This window comes from Nomascus leucogenys, chromosome 2 (assembly GCF_006542625.1).
Source record: "Nomascus leucogenys isolate Asia chromosome 2, Asia_NLE_v1, whole genome shotgun sequence".
NCBI classification, from domain to species: Eukaryota; Metazoa; Chordata; class Mammalia; order Primates; family Hylobatidae; genus Nomascus; species Nomascus leucogenys.
Genome location: NC_044382.1, coordinates 87061682 through 87081433, shown reverse-complemented (window position 1 = coordinate 87081433; position 19752 = coordinate 87061682). Strand labels below are relative to the sequence as shown.

General features: G+C 38.1%; 1 protein-coding gene and 1 pseudogene across 5 annotated transcripts in view; one reads left to right on the top strand and one right to left on the bottom strand.

Moving 5' to 3' along the window:
* AP3B1 (adaptor related protein complex 3 subunit beta 1) overlaps positions 1-19752 on the top strand; it is a 288518-nt gene that overhangs the window by 3861 nt on the left and 264905 nt on the right. The window lies entirely within an intron of this gene.
* On the bottom strand, positions 11132-12040 carry LOC100585128 (annotated as a pseudogene). The gene has a single exon (XR_121419.4). The product of XR_121419.4 is annotated as a 60S ribosomal protein L6 pseudogene (transcript).

The window sequence follows — 19752 nt, the reverse complement described above, 5'->3', positions numbered from 1 at the left end:
GGAGTGCAGTGGTGCCATCATGGCTCACTGCAGCCTCAACCTCCTGGGCTCAAGTGATCCTTCCCACTGCAGGCTTCCAAGTAGCTGGGACTACAGGTGCATGCCACCATGCTCAACTAATTTTTGTATTTATTGTAGAGATGGGGTCTTGCCAATGTGCCCAGGCTAGTCTTGAACTCCTGGGCTCAAGCAATCTGCCTGCCCCATCCTCCCAAAGTGCTGGAATTACAGGCGTGCACCACTGTGCCAGGCCCCTTCTTTCTTTTAAAAATGTTCTCAACTTTTATTGTTTCTGTTTGTTTCTAAGTTATTTTTCTTCATTTAAGAAAAACAAACTTCTTTTATCTTAACCAATTTGGGTATGTGTGTGTATAATTGAAAATAATTTTAATAATTCTATTACTGGATTAAACGTTTAATTAGGAATTAATTTCTAGAAACAGACAAGACTAATTAATTTTTCTTAATTACAATAGTAAAGCTACTAAATCTGTAAATCTCTTTTCTTTTGAGAGCATCATGGTGTATTAGAAAGAACACTGAGGCTGGGAATGGTGGCCCCTGCCTATAATCTTAGCATTTTGGGAGGCCCAGGCGGGAGGATTGCTTGAACCCAGGAGTTCCAGACCAGCAACATAGTGAGACCTTGTCTCTATAAATAAAAACGGGGAAAAAAACCCAAAAAACACTGGGCCCAGAGTCAGAAGACCTGGATTTAAGTTGATGTTTTCCACTTGTAGTAGTGCTTCCTTGTTCAAGTTGGTGATCTCTTCAAGCCTCAGTTTCCTCATTTCTAGACAGGATGTGATAATACTTGCCTCTTTTGTGAGGATCTCGTAAGATGGTGTACTTCAAAGTGATTTCTAAACTAGGATATTAACTAACACTATTTGGGAAAGTTGGTGAAGACTTCACTGAGGTAGTGACACTTTAGATCTTAAAGCCTGAGGTTTTTGCCAGGTGGAGGAAAGATGGATTCTTTAGGCAGAGTATGTAGAAACCAGAAGATTTGCAAAAGAAAAATCATGCTCAAATGAGATGGATATTTAGACATCACAGTTACGAATAGTAGGTAGTAAAGCATGGGAATGGATGAAATCACCCAGGGAAGACTTTTCTTGTTAGACGAGAAGGCAGTTTAGACAAAACCCAGGGGACACCAGGATATAAAGTATGAATGGAAGAACTAGAAAAAGAGACTGAGCTCAGAGGGGTGGGAAACCACAGGAAGGTTTAAAAAAGAAGATGCTAACAGGAAAATTAAAAAAAGGAAATGTTCACCTATGTCAGGAGTTGTAGAGTAAGGGCAAATAGAATGAAGGCTGAAAAGAGGCCCTTGGGTTTAACAATTGAAAGGTGACTTTAGCAGCCAGTAACTTAGCAGTGCAGTACCTCCCGAACACGTTGAAAGGTAGCATTTTTACTCTCTGTTGAAATCGGGGTGGGCTTTTCACTTGCTTAGATTCAAAGAGCTAATTTAGATCCAAGCAAAGGACTGCATGCTTTCCTGTAGTCAGTAATACAACCCAGTGTATTTGGATTGCATCAATAAAGCCTGACTTATTTTTATTTATTTATTTATTTTTTTGAGACGGAGTCTTGCTCTGTCACCCAGGCTGGAGTGCAGTGGCGCGATCTCGGCTCACTGCAAGCTCCGCCTCCTGGGTTCACGCCATTCTCCTGCCTCAGCCTCTCCGAGTAGCTGGGACTACAGGCGCCCGCCATCACGCCCGGCTAATTTTTTTTTGTATTTTTACTACAGACGGGGTTTCACCGTGGTCTCGATCTCCTGACCTCGTGATCCGCCCGCCTCGGCCTCCCAAAGTGCTGGGATTACAAGCGTGAGCCACCGCGCCCGGCCCTGACTTATTTTTTAACTTAAATTTTATTCATTGTCAACTTTATAATATCAAACATGAAAATTCTATCACATTCTTTCTTAACTTTTAATATCAGTGATTCTCAGGAGAGTCCAATAGGAAGATTACATGTGTCTGTGGTTTGTATGCAATTATAGCAACTCTGACTTTATCTCCACTACTTTTTGTATCTTTCAGGAAGGCATATAGAAATGCAGCTGAGTGAGATTCATTTACTTAGAGGGATGTTACTGAATATACTTTATTAAAAATACAACTTTATTAATAGTAACACATTATATTTGACATACCTCAGAGAGTCATTGTGTCTCACTGTGGGGTTCTAAACTTATTTGTGTTTAAGTCCATTTTTAATTAATAATTTTAACTAGTGTCTGTACCATATTTTTGGGTGTTTTTTTTCATTTAACATTTTTTCACAGTCTAGCTGTTTAGAGCTTGCTCTACTTTCTTTTTGCTTATCCTAGTATTGCTCATTTAAACTTTATCTCATTGTGTATTTTCAGTTTATGTAGTTGCTCAGTGAATATTTCTTAAATATTTATATAGATAAATCGTTCACACATTCTGCTCGTGTTAAAGACTATGATTTGTGTGAAGGTGCCTAGCAAAGTGTTTGGCTCATAATTTTGCTTAATAAAATATTTTCAGATCCTTTTACTCAATTCAGTGATTTAGATTCCATTAACATTTGCTCTCTCATTAGCCAGTGTTAAAAAATGAAGCATGACTGATTCAGTGGACCCTATATAGAAGGAAACCCTCATCTGGTATCACCATTGTATTGTATTACAGCATCACCCTGAAGTTAATTTTGTGTAGGTTCAAAACAACCATTTTCTCCATGGGATTGCTTGGGTCTTTGCTGTGGTTAGGGCTAACCGACTCGGAATTGTCATGTAGGTATGGAATGAACTTTACAATCAGGATTTTTAGTCTTTATTCCAGTCTTCAAAGGCATCTTTACCTCCAAATCTTGGATTATTCCATATGTATGGTTCATTCCTCTGTGTTTTCACCGTAAAAATATATAACAGTTATAAGATCTTTATCTTGTTTTTAAGAAACTCAGACTTTATTTGGAGAGATAAGGCTAATGTGAACTAACCGTCAGTAATTGAAGTATACAATTAGTGTTAAATTGTGTAATTCAACTTTTCAGTGTGACATACCTATTGAAAATTATTTGTTATAAGCCTTTGTTTGCGGAAACAGTGATTTACTGAAGAAAATGGAAATGCTGGAATTTTGAAATGTTAAGGACATTTTAGTTGGAGACATTGAAAATGTTGGTGCCCTGAGTCATAAGCGTGACATGAAGAGGCACGGGCTCCTTCCTCATTGTGAATTCCTTTCTCTTGTGCCCAGGAGTTCAGGGTTGCTGCTATGAAAATGTGCTCAGTCATGATTTTGTTAGCCTACTGTTATATATCTGATCATCTTTAAGTTCTGAAGATTTAAATCTCTTGTGTTCTAATAATTCCAGTTTTGATAACTGATCTGTCTTGTTAATTATGTTTAGCTAATTGAAATTTATGGTCGTTAGATCTGGTACCAGACCTGTTAACATATTTGCTTGCTGTATATGTAAACTGGATCCTACTTTTTTTTTTTTTTTTAACTAGGGCTACATTAAGTTATTAGGAAATTTTAGTATTTTATTGATTTTTCACTAAATTTCAGCATTTGTTCCAAGGTGACTAAAAACAAAAGAAGAAGCTGTATACTAGTATCTGCAGTGCATTCCTAGCAGCTGAACTGGTTGTTTTTGTCTTCATAAAAATAAGACCGTTAGTTTTACAAAGGGCCAACTATTCAAATTAAGGATTGTCATTTCAGTGGTGCAGTAGGATTCCATTTATGATTTAATTCTTGAAATATATTTCAAATTAAATAAGATTTTACTACATTGAATAGAAATTTGATGAAATACTGCCTGTAAACAGAGTCTTACTTTCCAACAGATTATAAAACCTTTCATCTTACTTTGCTTTGCTTGCATATCTCCTTGAAGGAGAGTCAGTTCTGACTTCTACATTTTGCCTTAATAAATATTCAAGAAAATATTCTTTCTTGAGAGTAGGATATGTTATTTTTAAAATCGCTGATCTGGTAAAATTTGAGGAGAAAAATCTGAAAATTAAATTTCAAGCCTTACCATTAAATCATAAGATGTGAGATTTTATGTTATTTTAAAAAAATATTTAGTATTTGGAGCAACATTACCAGAGCTGAATGATTAAAGCACATGAAAAAGGCAGACAGATGGTTGGTTGAAATGTTCTTTTTTGCTGCATGAAAAGTTATAAATGCTCATAGAATGACAAATGTATTATAGTGAAATAATTTGACAGTATTGCACTTGTGTATATAAATGAACTACTGACAAAAACAAATTGCCTGCAGTCCAAATTCAAATTTTAGAATGAAGAGCTTAAAGTAGAATAATCAAGAAGGAAATGATTTTCCTCTATTTCATATTATTATGAATAACGTTGGTTCGTGTATTTAGAGAAGGCTTATTTAGCATATCAGCTGGAAAGACTTAATAGATCTACAGAAGTGAACAGTTTATAGCCAATATCTGTTTACTGATGGACTGATTATTTATATTGCTGATAGGAACCAACCTAATTAGAAGTCCACTGTCTTTAATTCAGCTGGGTGAGTTGGCATGGTAGCTGGACAAATGAGAGAAGAATGAATAAGGCCCTGTCTCAGTTTGTTTTGTGCTGCTATAACAAAAAACCTGAGACTGGGTAATTTCTAAAGAATAGAATTTTATTTCCCACATTTTTGGAGGCCAGGAAGTCCAAGATTGAGTCACAGGCAGGTTTAGTTTCCTGGTGAGGGCTGCTCTTTGCTTCTAAGATGGTCCTTTGTTGCTGCATCCTCTGGAGGGGAGTAATGCTGTGTCCTCATTGGGCAGAAGGTGGAAGGGCAAGAGAATGGAAGACTGTGAAGCCTCTTTTGCAAGGGCCTTAATCTCATTCATGAAGGGAGGAGCCCTCATGACTAAATCTTAAAGGCCCCACCTCTTAATGCCATCAAATTGGCCATTAAGTTTGAACATCTGAATTTTGGAGGGAACACATTGAAACCATAGTAGGGTGGTTCCAAAATCACAGGTTGGCAGAGCTAGGCATCACCCGGCTTTATTCTTGGAATGGGTTTTCTGTAAGTTTTTTAAAGCCTAGGTTGAGAATGTGGTCAAGAAGGATGTGGGGAAAATTAATTAGTAAAATATGAGGGCAGAGAGATAAGGGGCAGAGTGGAAGCTGGAGACCTGATTGTGTAGGGCCTTGTAAAATCATTGTAAGGTCTTTGATTTTACTCTGAGAAGGGATGCCATTTGGAGAGTTTTGAGCAGAGGGGTGAAATGATTGTTTACCCTTTAAAGGGACATTTTGCCTCTTGAACTAGGAGTGCACTGCAGATTTGAGGCAAGGACCAGCAAGGAGACTATTACAGTAATTCAGGCAAGAGAAGGTGATCAGATTGGTGGTAGTGGAGAGAAGTGGGTGAGTTATGGATGCATTTGAAAGGTAGAGCCAATGAGATTTGCTGATAGTTTGGATGTGATATGTGTGTGGGAGAAAAGATACCAAGGGTGGATACAAAGTTTTTTGCCTACACAGCTCAAAGTCTGGAATAGCTGTCAACTAAAATGAAGAATATTGTGCAAAGAGGAGTTTTTTTTTTTTTTTAAAGGGGGAAGGGGACCAAGAGCTTGTGCATGTTAAGTTTGAGATGCGATTAGGCATCCATGTGGAGATACTAAAAATAGGCAGTTGGATATCAGAGTCTGGAGCTTAGAGGAGGAGTCAGGCTAGAAGTATAAATTTGGGAGTCATCAGGTATCATGGGATTGGATGAGACACTGAGGAAGTGAGTGTAGAAACAGGTCAGAGTCAGTCAGTCCTGGGACATTCCTGGAGTAATTGTGTCAAATAATACAAATAGGTCAAGTAAGATGATTACTGAGAAGGGAGTTTTGGATTTGTCACTGGGTGGACTTTGGTGACCTTGACAAGCAGTTTAGGTGCACTGGTGGGGCTGAAAGCCTCATGAGTGGGCTCAAGAGAGAAGGAAGAAGAAGAATTGTAGTTAGTATTTTTTTTTTTTGAGACAGAATCTTGCTCTGTCGCCCAGGCTGGAGTGCAGTGGCGCGATCTCTGCTTACTGCAAGCTCCGCCTCCCGGGTTCACGCCATTCTCCTGCCTCAGCCTCCCGAGTAGCTGGGACTACAGGCGCCCGCCACCACGTCTGGCTAATTTTTTTTGTATTTTTAGTAGAGACGGGGTTTCACCGTGTTAGCCAGGATGGTCTCCATCTCCTGACCTCGTGATCTGCCCGCCTCGGCCTCCCAAAGTGCTGGGATTACAGGCCTGAGCCACCGCCCATGGCCATTAGTATATTTTTAAGTGTAGAAGAGCAGAGAAATGGAGCAGCACTTGGAGAGGAATGTTATGCCAAGGAATTTTTCCTTAAAGTAGGAGAAACTGTATTATCTTGTTTGCTGATAGAACCAACTGATGTGGACGAGAGAAAATAGACGATGCAGTAGAGAGAAGGAAAATTGCTGGAGAATTGCTGATATCCCCTTTTCCTTCTAGAAAACTTAGCAGATACAGGTTAGCTGAAAAATACCGACCCTAATTTCAACATCCAGAAGAAATTGGTTAATATAGTATATATCTTTTAGCCTTTTTTCTTTTGCATATATTTATATGTGTGTGTGTATATCATGTGTTTTTAGAGCAAAGCTATATGCTTTTATAATATGACATTATAATTTGCTTGTTTCATTTACCAATGCATGGAGCCTGCTCATTTCTTAAAATGACAGTCCTTTTAGGACAAACTGTAGTTAAATTACTATCTATTAGCTATTAGGAAAGTAAACAACTAAGGTATACAAATGAGGTTATGTAGCTAGCTCCACTAAAGTATTTAAATAGTATCTTATGTAGAATGGACCTTATTAATTATTAACTACATAAATAGAATAACCTTGCAAAATAATGAATACTAATGATGTTAGATAGTAGCACTGATGAGGACTTTCCACACATACCTGTGTATACCAGGCAGACAGAAGAACATATACCTAGGTTTAGAGCTGTAATGTTCAATATAGTAGCCACTAGCCAAATGTAGCTATTTAAATTTAATTTAATTAAATTTAATTTCTCAGCCACTCTAGCCACATTTCATGTATGTCATGTAGCTAGCAGTTACCATATTGGATAATGCAGAACATTCTATTGGATACTGCTGGTTTAGAGGCAAGGATTTATAGCTTTCTTAGGGAACAAGAAACAATTCAGTATGGCGAGAGCACATAGTTGGGAGGAAATGAGGGACTGACTGGTGAAAGATGGTTAGGGGGTAATCAGAGTCTGTATTATGAAGAGTTTTGCATACCATGCTCAGAAATTTGGATTTTATCATGAAGGTTTGCACAGTAAGGAGTACTAAAGTATAGGAGCAACATAAAATGATTTATTTTTTAAAAAGATCACCTTGGCTACACCAGTGTTTTTGGATTGGACAAGTATGTGAATGATGCTAGAATTCTGTGATACTGGGAACACAGATGGATAGAGTAAGTTTGGAGTGAGGAGGGTAAGTGTTGAGGTCCATTTTGGATCTGCTGAATTTGAATTGATAGTTAGGGATTCATTGAGCAGTTAGATAGATAGATAAGGTATTCAAGACAGATACCTGGGTTGGTGATGTAGATTTGGGAGTCATTAGTTGATGACATTGTAGTTGGAGCCATTGAGTGGAAAGTGTGTGTGCGGCATGTGAGAAGGCCAGTGAGGAATCTTAGTACAGTCTGCATTGAAGAGAGTAGGAGAATTGGAACTTACTTAGAAAACCAAGAAGGGAGAATTCAGTTTGGGGAAACCATGAAAGTTGATTGTATAAGTTTTTGAATTGTGTTTAAGGTATAAGAAAAGGGGAAACTTACTTCCTACTTCGTAGGAGGAAGATGGCCGATAAATGGTTTATTGTGTGGTTTGTTGAGACAGTGTGGTATGACGGTTAGACACACCCACTCTGGGACTATTCCTGGGTGTGAAAATGTGGCAGAGTTAATAAATGGTACTTGGACAGATTATTTTACAACTCTTTGCCCTTGGTTTTCTTATCTGTAAAATGGGGATGAGGATGATAATGTACCTACACTCATTGACTAATTGTGAGGATTAAAAGATTTAACATATATAAATAGTGCCTGGTACATAATAAACATAGTAATTATGATAACCATTATAACACCATTAAAGTCAGTTAAAGTTTTGTTTTCATTTTTGTTTTTTGGTTTTAAGAGATACAATCTCTTTCTGTGCCCCAGGCTGGATTGCAGTGGCCCTATCATGGCTTACTCCTGGGCTCAAGTGATCCTTCTGCCTCAGCCTCCTGAGTAGCTGGGACTGCAGACATGTATCACCATGCCTAGCTATTTTTTTTTTTTTTTTTGGTAGAGACAGAGTCTTACTATGTTGCCCACGCTGGTCTTGAACTCCTGGGCTCAAGCCATCCTCCTGCCTCGGCCTCCCAAAGTGCTAGGAGTACAGGCATGAGCCACCATGCCTGGCCTGTTTTATTTTTAATATGATGTACTTTTTTTAAGCTATTATAATTTTAGAATTATTGTTAATTTTCACATTAACCATTGCTTTATGTTTTAAATTTTCAAATTTTCATCAAACTTCAGTTTTTCAGATTATATTTCACAAGCGTTCGAAACAACTAAATATATTTACTTTTAATGGCAAAAACTGCAGTTACTTTTGCACCAGCTTAATACAAAGTACCTTTAATGTGCACCACATAAAAATAAATGAAATTAATAAGCACTGATTCTTCTATGTGATTACGAAGGATTTGGGAACAATGATTATAGTACAAAAGAGTAAAAAGTGTATTTGTTTTAAACTTTTTTTTTTTTTTTTCAATTTTCAGTCTCCTTTTGTATCCTATGGCTTTGAAGCTATTCTTGAAGAAGCAGCCTATTTCTCGTTCTTCCTAAAAGAAGACAGGCTTATGTATGTTTTGCTTTAACAGAAATAAAAAGAGGAGGGGCTAAGTGGTCAGCAGTGCCAGCTGCTGGTGTGGAATCAAGTAAAATAGTAAGGCAGTTTGGTGATAAAGCAGTTGTTGGTGACCTTGGTGGTGGTGACAGCAGTGTCAAGGGATGTTGAGTGTGGAAATCAGATGTCAGTCCATTGGTGGATGGGCGAGAAGTGAGTAAAAGAAGATCACTTCTCCGAAGAACTTTGGCTTGCAGGTGGAGGAGAAAGGATGGTTATTACAGGCAGACATGGAGTCTAACAAGCTTTTTTTTCTTTTAGGGTAGTTTCTCTTTTATTTTGAATTATGGTAAAATACACTTGAATAACTTTATCATCCTAACCATTTTTTCCCCTATTTGACAAGGTATCAAGCAACCTAACCATTGTTGAGTGTACAGTTCAGTGGCATTAAATATATTCATATTGTTAGGCAATCGTTACCACCATCCCTCTCCAGAACTCTTTTTATATGCACCACTGAAACTCTGTACCCATTAAATAAATCCCTGTTTTCTCCTCCCTCCTATTCCTACATACACACAGAGTCCCATCTATTTTGATACTTTGTATATTACTTAAATAATTTTGGATGATAGTGACTGCAAGTGATTTTTTTCTTAGCATTCTTAGTATTGTGAAACTGTTTTTCATTCGTGTAGCAAACCTATAAAAAAAGTTTCAATATAGTTTGGTCAATAGGATATGTTTATGTTTCAAAAATGTAAAACTACACATGGAAATAAGTTAGTCAGTCATTTAAAAATAAATTATAATGGGATGATTAGCTATAGATGAGAATTTTTTTTTTTTTTTTTTTTTTTTTTTTTGAGACAGTTTTGGTCTTGTTGCCCAGGCTGGAGTGCAGTGGCATGATCTTGGCTCACTGCAATCTCTGCCTCCTAGGTTCAAGCGATTCTCCTGCCTCAGCTTCCCGAGTGGCTGGGATTACAGGCATGCACTACCATGCCCGGCTAGTTTTGTGCTTTTAGTAGAGATAGTGTTTTGCCATGTTGGTCAGGGTGGTCTCGAGCCCCTGATCTCAGGTGATCCACCTGCCTTGGCCTCCCAAAGTGCTGGAATTACAGGCGCGAGCCACTGCGCCCGGCCGAGAATTGTTTTTCAGTGATAGCATACTTTAAAATAATCACATGAAACTTAAGTGATTTGCACTTTTAGATTCTGTTCCTGTCAAGTACAAATTTGTAGGACTTTTTTTCTGTTTCTGGTTCTACATAGCCTTCATCAGGAAACTTGGTGGGACCCTGTGACTTTAAAAAAATTGTGGTAAAAAACACATAACATTAAATTTACTATCTTAACCATTTTTGAGTGTACAATTCAGTAGTGTTAACTATATTCACATTGTTGTGCTACAGATGTCTAGAACTGTTTCATCTGCAATACTGCCCTGTGACTTTTTAAAAACTAATTTTTTTACTGAGATTTCCAAGTGCTTCAGGGACAAAGGTAGACATTGCATATTGGTTTCCTGAATTCCCTATACAGAATGCTGATCCAAACTCATCAGATGGAAAACTTGCCTTCTGTGGCCTTGGAAAGTTGTTGTTGTTTTTTTAAAGAATTTAAAAATTAATCTAGTTTTGAGTTGGCATATCTTATTAACACAGTTGTAGAAAACTTATATTTCCTCTACTATAGTTCATGAATTTCTTGGAGGAAAATCTAATACTAATACTCAAACTTGATGCACAAACGGATTCTTTGGCATGTTTGTGTGTATGCCCATCTGTTACTGTGGCACCATGCCTATTATTACTGTGGCATGCCAATAGCAGTGAGCCATGTGAGCCAACAAAGATGAATTGTTTGGACGGAATACACTATTCTGTAATACTAATTAATTTTGAGCTGATGAATCTACATGAGATAATGTTAACCAAATACAGTCAAAGTAATGTCAGTGAAAATAAAATTTATTTTGACTTACACAGAAGTGTATCACAGATGTTTTAGACTACCATTGAGAATAATTAGGATCAGTGTTTACTATGGTTCTAGTGATCAGTTTTCTTTTCATAAAAATTTTGAGTTTAAAAGAAAAGTTCTTCTTGTGATTATAGATTAAGTAGGAAGGGGGATGACACCCCAGGTTATGGATTTTATACCTTTTATAAGGTATTACTTTATAGTTCTTGAAATATATTCTTTTTTTTTTTTGTAGTCAGCTATTTAATTAGGTTCTTAAGACATTTAGAACACCAATTTGTGAGGATAAATTCCATTCATCAGGGCAAACACAGATCGCAGGTAGCCCTGGAGCTGAGGAATAGCTTTGATTTTTGGTAAAATTTGTGAGTCCACAGCTTTCTGATCAATCTTGCGCTGCTCCATAATCTCCTATTTCTCTTTTTCTGTGTCGAAGATCTCACCTTCCTGGTGTCTGGGCTTCCGCAGCTGCTTCTTCTTGAAGTAAGCATCAGTAAGATGTTTTGGGATTTTTACATTGCTGATATCTATTTTGGTTGAGGTGGCAATGACAAATTTCTGGTGTGTTCTTCGTAGAGGAACTCGATTGAGGACCAGAGGTCCAGTCACAAGTAACAAGCCACTAGCCAGCTGCTTCAGGAAAACCACCCTCTTGCCCCTGTGGTGTCCAGTGAGGATAATCAGAATGGTCCTGGGGGTGATGCTGGCTCGCAGTTTTCTCACGTGCTGACTGACGCATTTTTTGCCGTGGCTCAACAGCCTTCGAGGCACATCTTCAGTAGGATAATATCTAGGCATTTTGCGAAGTTTAACCACCTGGGTACCGCCGTGCTTGTCACCACCAACTGGTTTTGTTACAGTTGCAAGAACCTTCTTCTTTTTCTTTTCAACCTTGGATTTAGTGGCTAAGTACTTCCTCTTGTACATGGCCTTTCTGAAATACGTGGCAGATTGGGAATACCTGCCAATTCCTCTGACAAGGACAGGGTTGCAGCTGCAATGGGGCTTCTCCTTCTTGGGCTTTTTAGCCTTGAGGTTACCCTTTTTCACCTTGCTACCAGCATCAGCCTTCTTGGCTTCGTGTTTATTCTCTTTAGTATCTGGCTTCTCAACTTCTTCACCCGCCATCTTGCAAGATGGGAAAGAGCGAAATATATTCTTTTTTTTTTTTTTTTTTTGAGACAGAGTCTCACTCTGTTGCCCAGGCTGGAGTGCAGTGGCACGATCTCGGCTCACTGCAGCCTCAACCTCCTGGTCTGATCCTCCCACTTCAGCCTCCTGAGTAGCTGGGCCCACAGGTGTACACCACCATGCCTGGCTAATATATATATATATATATATTTAAGTCATATATATATATATATTTAAGTCATATATATATATATATTTAAGTCATATATATATATTTAAGTCATATATATGTCATATATGTATTTAAGTCCTATATATATTTAAGTCCTATATATATATTTTTTAAGTCATATATATATACACACACACACCTATATATACATGTATAGGACTTAATATATAATATATATAAATTTTATATACTATATTAGAAAATATATTTTTATTTTGTAGAGATTAGGTCTCCCTATGTTGCCCAGGCTGTTCTTGAACTCCTGGGCTCAAGCGATCCTCCTGCCTCCGCATCCCAAGTCTTGGGATTGCAGGCATGAATCACAGTGCCCGGCCATTGAAATATATTCTTAATATAGTCAGCTTTATAGCAGAAATTGACAGTGTAGTATGGTGAATAGGAAGAATGTCGAATTTCAAAACAAGATTGAAATTTAATTCCTTGCTTTGCCATTCCCTGATTTTATGATGATATACATAAAAGGCATGTGATTTTAGAATTTCTCACATGCTGTATAATCTTGTACTTATGTTACCTTTATATATTCTGAGCCTTGGTTTACTCATCTATTAAATGGGAACAATAATAGCTACACACGCTTCATAGAGACTTTGTGATACTAAAATAAGACAGTGTTATAAGCTTCAGAAAATACCACTACCATGTGGCTAAATAAGTTAATAATATGTTATTAACACAAGACATGTTAGTGGTAAGTTAGTCAATGATGTGGAAAGGATATAACTTCCAATCCCATATCCCATACCTCCCATTCATGTGCAACTACAAAGAACAAGTTCTTATGTATCCTTTCAGAAAATTTTTTAAAAAATTAAATGATCATATATATACTATTCTCTATGTATCTTGCTTTTCACCTGGTATATTTTAAAAGATCTTTCCATATCAACATATGATACCATTTTAATCTTTTAAACCAGCAATCACCAAACCAGCAGTCCCCAGGGACCTGTTTCATGGAAGACAGTTTTTCCATGGAAGGGGGTGGGGGTTGGTTTGGGGATGAGACTGTTCCACCTCAGATCAGGCATTAGATTCTCGTAAGGAGCGTGCAACCTAGATCCCTCGCATGCACAGTTTACAAGAGTGTTTGCACTCCTCTGATAATCTAATGCTGCTACTGATCTGACAGGAGGCGGAGCTCAGGCAGTAATACTCCTTATCTGCCACTTGCCTGCTGTGTGGCATCCTGGTTTCTAACAGGCCACAGATGGGTAATGTTCTGTGGCCTGGGGGTTGAGGACCCCTGTTTTAAACCACTGTGTAATAGTTCCTCATAATTAATTAGTCCCCTTTTGGAAAGGCATTTGATTGATTTCACTTTTCATCACGTATAAATAATATTTCAACATAAGTTTTTGCATATCTGTGTGAATTTATCTATTTGTAGGAAAAAAGTTTTACAGGAAATCTCATAGAGCCACTGACATAGTTGAGTTTATATATGTTGACACATAAAATTTGTAACAGGCAAAAAGTTCCTTTTCACTGTTTAAAAGCACTGTAAACCAAAAATGCCACTTTGTAAAGAAGATTAAGATTGGGGGAGTCTCAGAAGCAATAAAAGGAAACATTAACAAATATACTACTGAATAGTCACATTCTAGAAGACATTCCTAATCTCCTGAGCAAAGGTAAAACATACTTCCTGCTGCCTACCAAGAGGCCAAGTAGCTGAGGGCATTGATAAAGGTCATGGCAAATATGAAGATGTCCGGTGATGTCTGTATGACATCATGGCTTTTAATATGCATATGAATGATATGAAGACATGGAAGATATATGCTTGGTTTTTAACTTTTATTGGGATCATGGATCCTTTTGAGACTTTACAGTGAAAGCGTTCTTCTGTATCTTTCTAAGAAACAAGTTTAGTATATAGCCTGCTTTCATTTGTTTTTCCAACTAATGTTTATTGTGTATCTGTTATGGACCAGTAAGGAATGTAATCTGCTTCAGCCTACCTTTAGAGGCCCTTCATAGATCTTCTTTTGGGTTCTTTATAGCCAAGCTTGTTCTTGCCCTGTTATCTTGTATAATTTATTTGGTTGTCTCCTTGTACTTCAAGACCTCAGATCACTTATCCATGGAGGTCTTTTGTGATCACCCAGTCTTACTTTATTGCATTCCTTATTTTAATTGTTTGTGTACTACTTATCTGACCTTTCTTTATGTTTTTCTTCCTCCCTGCTTTCTTCCTTCTCTGCCTCACTCCCTCCCTCTTTCCTTCCCTGCCTTCTCCTTTTTTCCTGTCATTCCCCTTAAACTCCCTCCCACCAATTCCTTGTTTGTTAAAATTTAAGTCCTAGAATATCAGGGACTTCAATACTTAGAGCAGCTTCTGGCATATAATGGATGTTGGATAAATAAATGTGCTAGGCCCAGTGATAAGTGCTTTATGATTTTATTAAGTCTTCATAACAACCTATTTGAAATAGACATCAGCTTTCAGTTTTGTTGATTTTTCTCTATTGTAGTTTTGTTTCATAGAGGCTTTGTGATACTAAAATAAGATATAAGCTTCAGAAAATAATACCAGGTAGCTAAATACGTTAATAATATACTATAAATGCAAAACATGTTAGTCTGTTTTATTAAATTCTTCTAGTCTCTTTATTATTTTATTACTTATACTTTGAGTTCAATTTGCTGTTTTTTTTCCTAGCTTTCTGAGATGGAAACTTACATCATTGATTTTTAATCTTTCTGATTTTGTATTATAATTAGAAATATAAATTTGCTGCTTTTTTTTTTTTTTTTAGGGACAGGGTCTTGCTCTGTCACTCATGTTGAAGTGAAATGGTGCGATCTTGGCTCACTGCCGCCTTAGCTTCCCAGACTCAAGTGGTCCTTCTACCTCAGCCTCCTGAGTGGCTGGGACTAAAGGTGCATGCCACCATGCCTGACTAATTTTTTTAATTTTTTTGTGGTGAAAGGGTCTTGCCGTGTTGCCCAGGCTGGCCTTGAACTCCTGGGCTCAAGCAATCCTCCCACCTCAGCCTCTTGAGTAACTAGGACTGCAGGTGTATGCCACTAAGTCCAACTAATTTTTGGATTTTTTGTGGAGATAGTGTCTTTGTTATGTTGCCTAGGCTGGTCTTGAACTGCTGAGCTGAAATGATCCTCCTACCTTGGTCTCCTAAAATGCTGGGATTACAGGCATGAGCCACCTCCCCCAGCCTAAATTTGCTTCTAAATATTGCTTTAGCTGCATCTCACAAGTTATGAAATGTTGCAGTTTATCAAATCACAAAGTATGTTGCAGGCTGGCATGGTGGCTCACACTTGCAATCCCAGCATTTTTGGAGACTGAGGTGGGAGGTGGGAGGATTGCTTGAGTTCAGAAGTTCAAGATCAGCCTGGACAACATAGGGAGACCCTATCTCTACAAAAAATAAAAAAAAATTAGCCAGGCAAGGTAGCACATGCCTGTAGTCCCAGCTACTTGGGAGGCTGAGGTGGGAGGATCTCATGAGCTTAGGATTTTGAGGCTGCAGTGAGCCGTGATCATACTACTGCACTCCAGCCTGGGCAATAGAGCAAGACCCTATCTCAAAAAAAAAATTACCAATATGTGAGCACTTTTTAGTTTTTATTTTATTTTTTAATTATTGGTTTCTATTTAGATTCCACATACTTTGATTCTTATACCTTTCAAATTTGTTGAAACCTTATCCAGCATATAGTCTATTTTGGTAAATGTCCTATGTACAATTGAAAAGAATGTTTATTATGCAGTTGTTGGATATATTGTTCTATGCTTGTAAGTTTAAGTTGTTTAATTATGTTGTTCGAATTTTTTATACTTTATTGAATTTTTCGTCTACTGGTTCTGCCAGTTACTGAGAGGTGTGTTAAAATTGCCAGTCATGGGCGGGCGCAGTGGCTCATGCCTGTTATCCCAGCACTTTGGGAGGCCGAGGCAGGTGGATCACGAGGTCAGGAGATCGAGACCATCTTAGCCAACATGGTGAAACCTGTCTCTACTAAAATACAAAAAATTAGCTGGGTGTGGTGGCGCGTGCCTGTAATCCCAGCTACTTGGGAGGCTGAGGCAGGGAAAATGCTTGAACCCGGGAGGCGGAGGTTGCAGTGGGCTGAGATTGCGCCACCATACTCCAGCCTGGTGACAGAGCAAGACTGTCTCAAAAAAAAAAAAAAAAAATTTCCAATCATGATTATGGATGTGTGTTTTTCTTCCATGAGTCTATCAGCATTTGCTTTACATATGGAAACTGTAAATTTAGAATCTGTGTAAATCGCATATAAATGTAAAATTATTTTCCTTTTGAAATGATACCCTATGTCCAGGCAGCAGATCTTCCGTTTTTATTTGTTTGAAAACCACTTTATTTCACCTTTAGTGAAATAAAGAATATTTTAAATATCCTGGGTATAGAATTCTATGTTGGCATTCTTTTCTCTTCCAGCCTTTTAAATATGTCATTCTGATATCTTTTGGCCTTTATAATGTCTGTCGAAATATTATTCCTTTTAAGGTAGGGACCAGCAAACCACCCATCTGTTAATGTACATAAAGTTTTATTAGAACACAACCATGCCCATTTGTTTTTGTATTATCTATAGATGCTTTCATTGTGCAATAGCAGAGTTGAGTAGTTACATCAGAGATAGTATGGCTGGTAAAACTTAAAATATTTACTTTCTGGCCCTTTACGTTTGTTGACTCTTGTCTCAAGGTAATTTTCTGGATGTCTTTTTTTTTTTAAAAAAGAGATAGGGTCTCACCCAGGCTGAGTGCAGTGGTGTAATCATAGCTCACCGCAGCCTTGAACTCCTGGGCTCAAACAATCCTCCTGCCTCAGCCTTCTGAGTAGCTAGGATTATAGGTGCACACCATCATGCCCAGCTAGTTTTTTAAAAATATTTTTTGTAGAGACTGGGCCTATGTTGTGCCCAGACTGGTCTTGAACTCCTGGCCTTAAGCAATCCTCTTGCCTTGGCCTCCCAAAGTGCTTGATTATAGGCACGATCCACCATGCTCAGCCTCTGGATGCTTTTAAGATTTTTCTCATTGTTTCTTGTTTTCAGCAGTTTGACTATGCTGTACCTGGTGTAGTTTTATGTTTGTCCTTTTTTTCTAAGATTTTTAAATATGTGGGTTTATGTTTTTCATAGGTTCAGAACAATTCTTAACTATTATCTCTTCAAATACTGGTTTTGTTTCATACTCTCTCTTTTCTTTTTGGAACTCTAATTAGAGGTATGTTAGAAATTTTAACTTTATCTCATATGCCTCTGATGCTCTGTTCTATTTTTTCCATTCTTTTATTTCTCTGTGCTTCAATTTGTATATTTTCTCTTGACCTGCCTTCAAGTTCGATAATCCTTTTTTTCTCCTATTTCCAGTCTGCCATTAAACCTATCTAATGCGTTCTTAATTTCATATACTATACTTTTCAGTTCTGAATGTCCATTTGATTGTTTTGTATGGATTCTACTAATTGTTGATTTCTGTATTGTTTCATCTGTTTTGTCCATCTTTTCTATATTTTCCTGACCATATTAATTGTAATTATTTTAAAATCCCTGTGTGATAACTCTGGTATCTGAGTCACTCATGGATCTGCTCCTGTTTTTTTTGTTTTTGTTTTTTCCTTTTTTTCTTCTTTGGGTGGGGGTAATTTCATCTTGTTTTTAGTATGTCTTGTAAGTTTTGACCAGATGCTAGGTATTTAGGATAAAAATGATTGATGAAGCTTTGGGTGATAGCTTCTTCCATACAGGGCTGGGTTTTTGTTTTTGTTTTTTTTTTCCAGCCAAGCAAATAGAATGTAAGCAGATCATTCTGATCTTGTCAAAGCTCAGTTTTAGACTTTTTAAGGTCTTGTTTGTGGAACTTTTTCTTATACTCCTTGGGCATCTTCCTTAGCACTCTGTGTGGCCCTTCAGTAATCTTAATGGAAAGTCCAGGGCATTCACCAAAGCCTCTCTTCTGAAGACAGACTTGACAGCTGCTGTTTTTTGTTGTGTTTCCTGGAGTCTTGCCTTCGGAATTGTAGCCAACATTTTGCACACAGATTTTTGTGTACCTTGTCTCTGGTTCCCTCCTCTGTAATTTTGTCCTTCAAGTCTCAGTCACTCTGGCAGCCCTGGACTTCAACATTTGTCTCCTCATGTTATTAAGACTGTGACTTCTCCTTGGGTTCTATTCTCCTACATGGCAATTTGGGAAATGTACTGAGGGAAAAAGCTGGTGTGAATGAGGAACTCTTTTTTTTCCTTGAGAGAGATAGGTTCTTACTCTGTCACTTGGGCCACAGTGCAGTGGCATCATCATGGTTCACTGCAGCCTTACCCTCTTGTGCTCAAGATTCTCCCACTGTGTCTCTGAGCAGCTGGGATTACAGGCGCATGCCACCACACCTGGCTACTTTTTGTATTTTTAGTAGAGATGGGGTTTCACCATGTTGCCCAGGCTGGTCTCAAACTCCTGAGCTCAAGCTATCCACTAGCCTCGGCCTTCCAAACTGCTGGGATTATATTAATAGGTGTGAGCCACCGTCCTGGCCAAGGAGCTCACTTTTTGTGCTTCTCTTCGTTCAAGGATCATGGCCCCTTAAGAGTACTTGTGTGTGTGTATATGTATATGCATACATATGTGTGTGTATATGTATGTATTTCAGCTTTTATAGTTATTTTCTGTGGCAGGTTTAGTTTTTTTTTTTTTTTTTTTTTTTTTGAGACGGAGTCTTGCTCTGTCGCCCAGGCTGGAGTGCAGTGGCGCAGTCACGGCTCACTGCAAGCTCCGCCTCCCGGGTTCACGCCATTCTCCTGCCTCAGCCTCTCTGAGTAGCTGGGACTACAGGCTCCCGCCACCACGCCCGGCTAATTTTTTGTATTTTCAGTAGAGACGGGGTTTCACCGTGGTCTCGATTTCCTGACCTCGTGATCCGCCCGCCTCGGCCTCCCAAAGTGCTGGGATTACAAGCGTGAGCCACCGCGCCCGGCCAGGTTTAGTTTTTTATAAGGTACAGTGTCATGGACAGATATGGAAGTCTTTACAGTATATTCTGAATGTGGCAGCCAGAATGATCCTGTTAAATAGATCATGACTTTCCTCTGTTCAAAACCTGAAGTTCTTTATTTATTCAGAGTTAACACTAAAAACTTTGAATTATTTGACCTGCTTGTGTTCTTTCACCTGAGTGCTTATCCTCCCTGTCCCCCTTTGCTCCCCATGATATCTGCATAACTAACTCTCTTATTTGAAAATCTGTGTTCAGTTGTCACTTTTAAAATTTACTTTACTCAAACCATGCTATTAAAATTGCCTCCTTCTTTCCTTTCTGTATCCTTTTCCTGTTTTTTTCCCCGTATATCACCTCATGACTTAAAAATGTCTTATTTATTATGTTTGTTGTTTCTTTTACTTAATAGAATGAAATCCCTATGAGGGCAAGGGTTTTTCCTATCACTTTTGTTCACTGCTGTG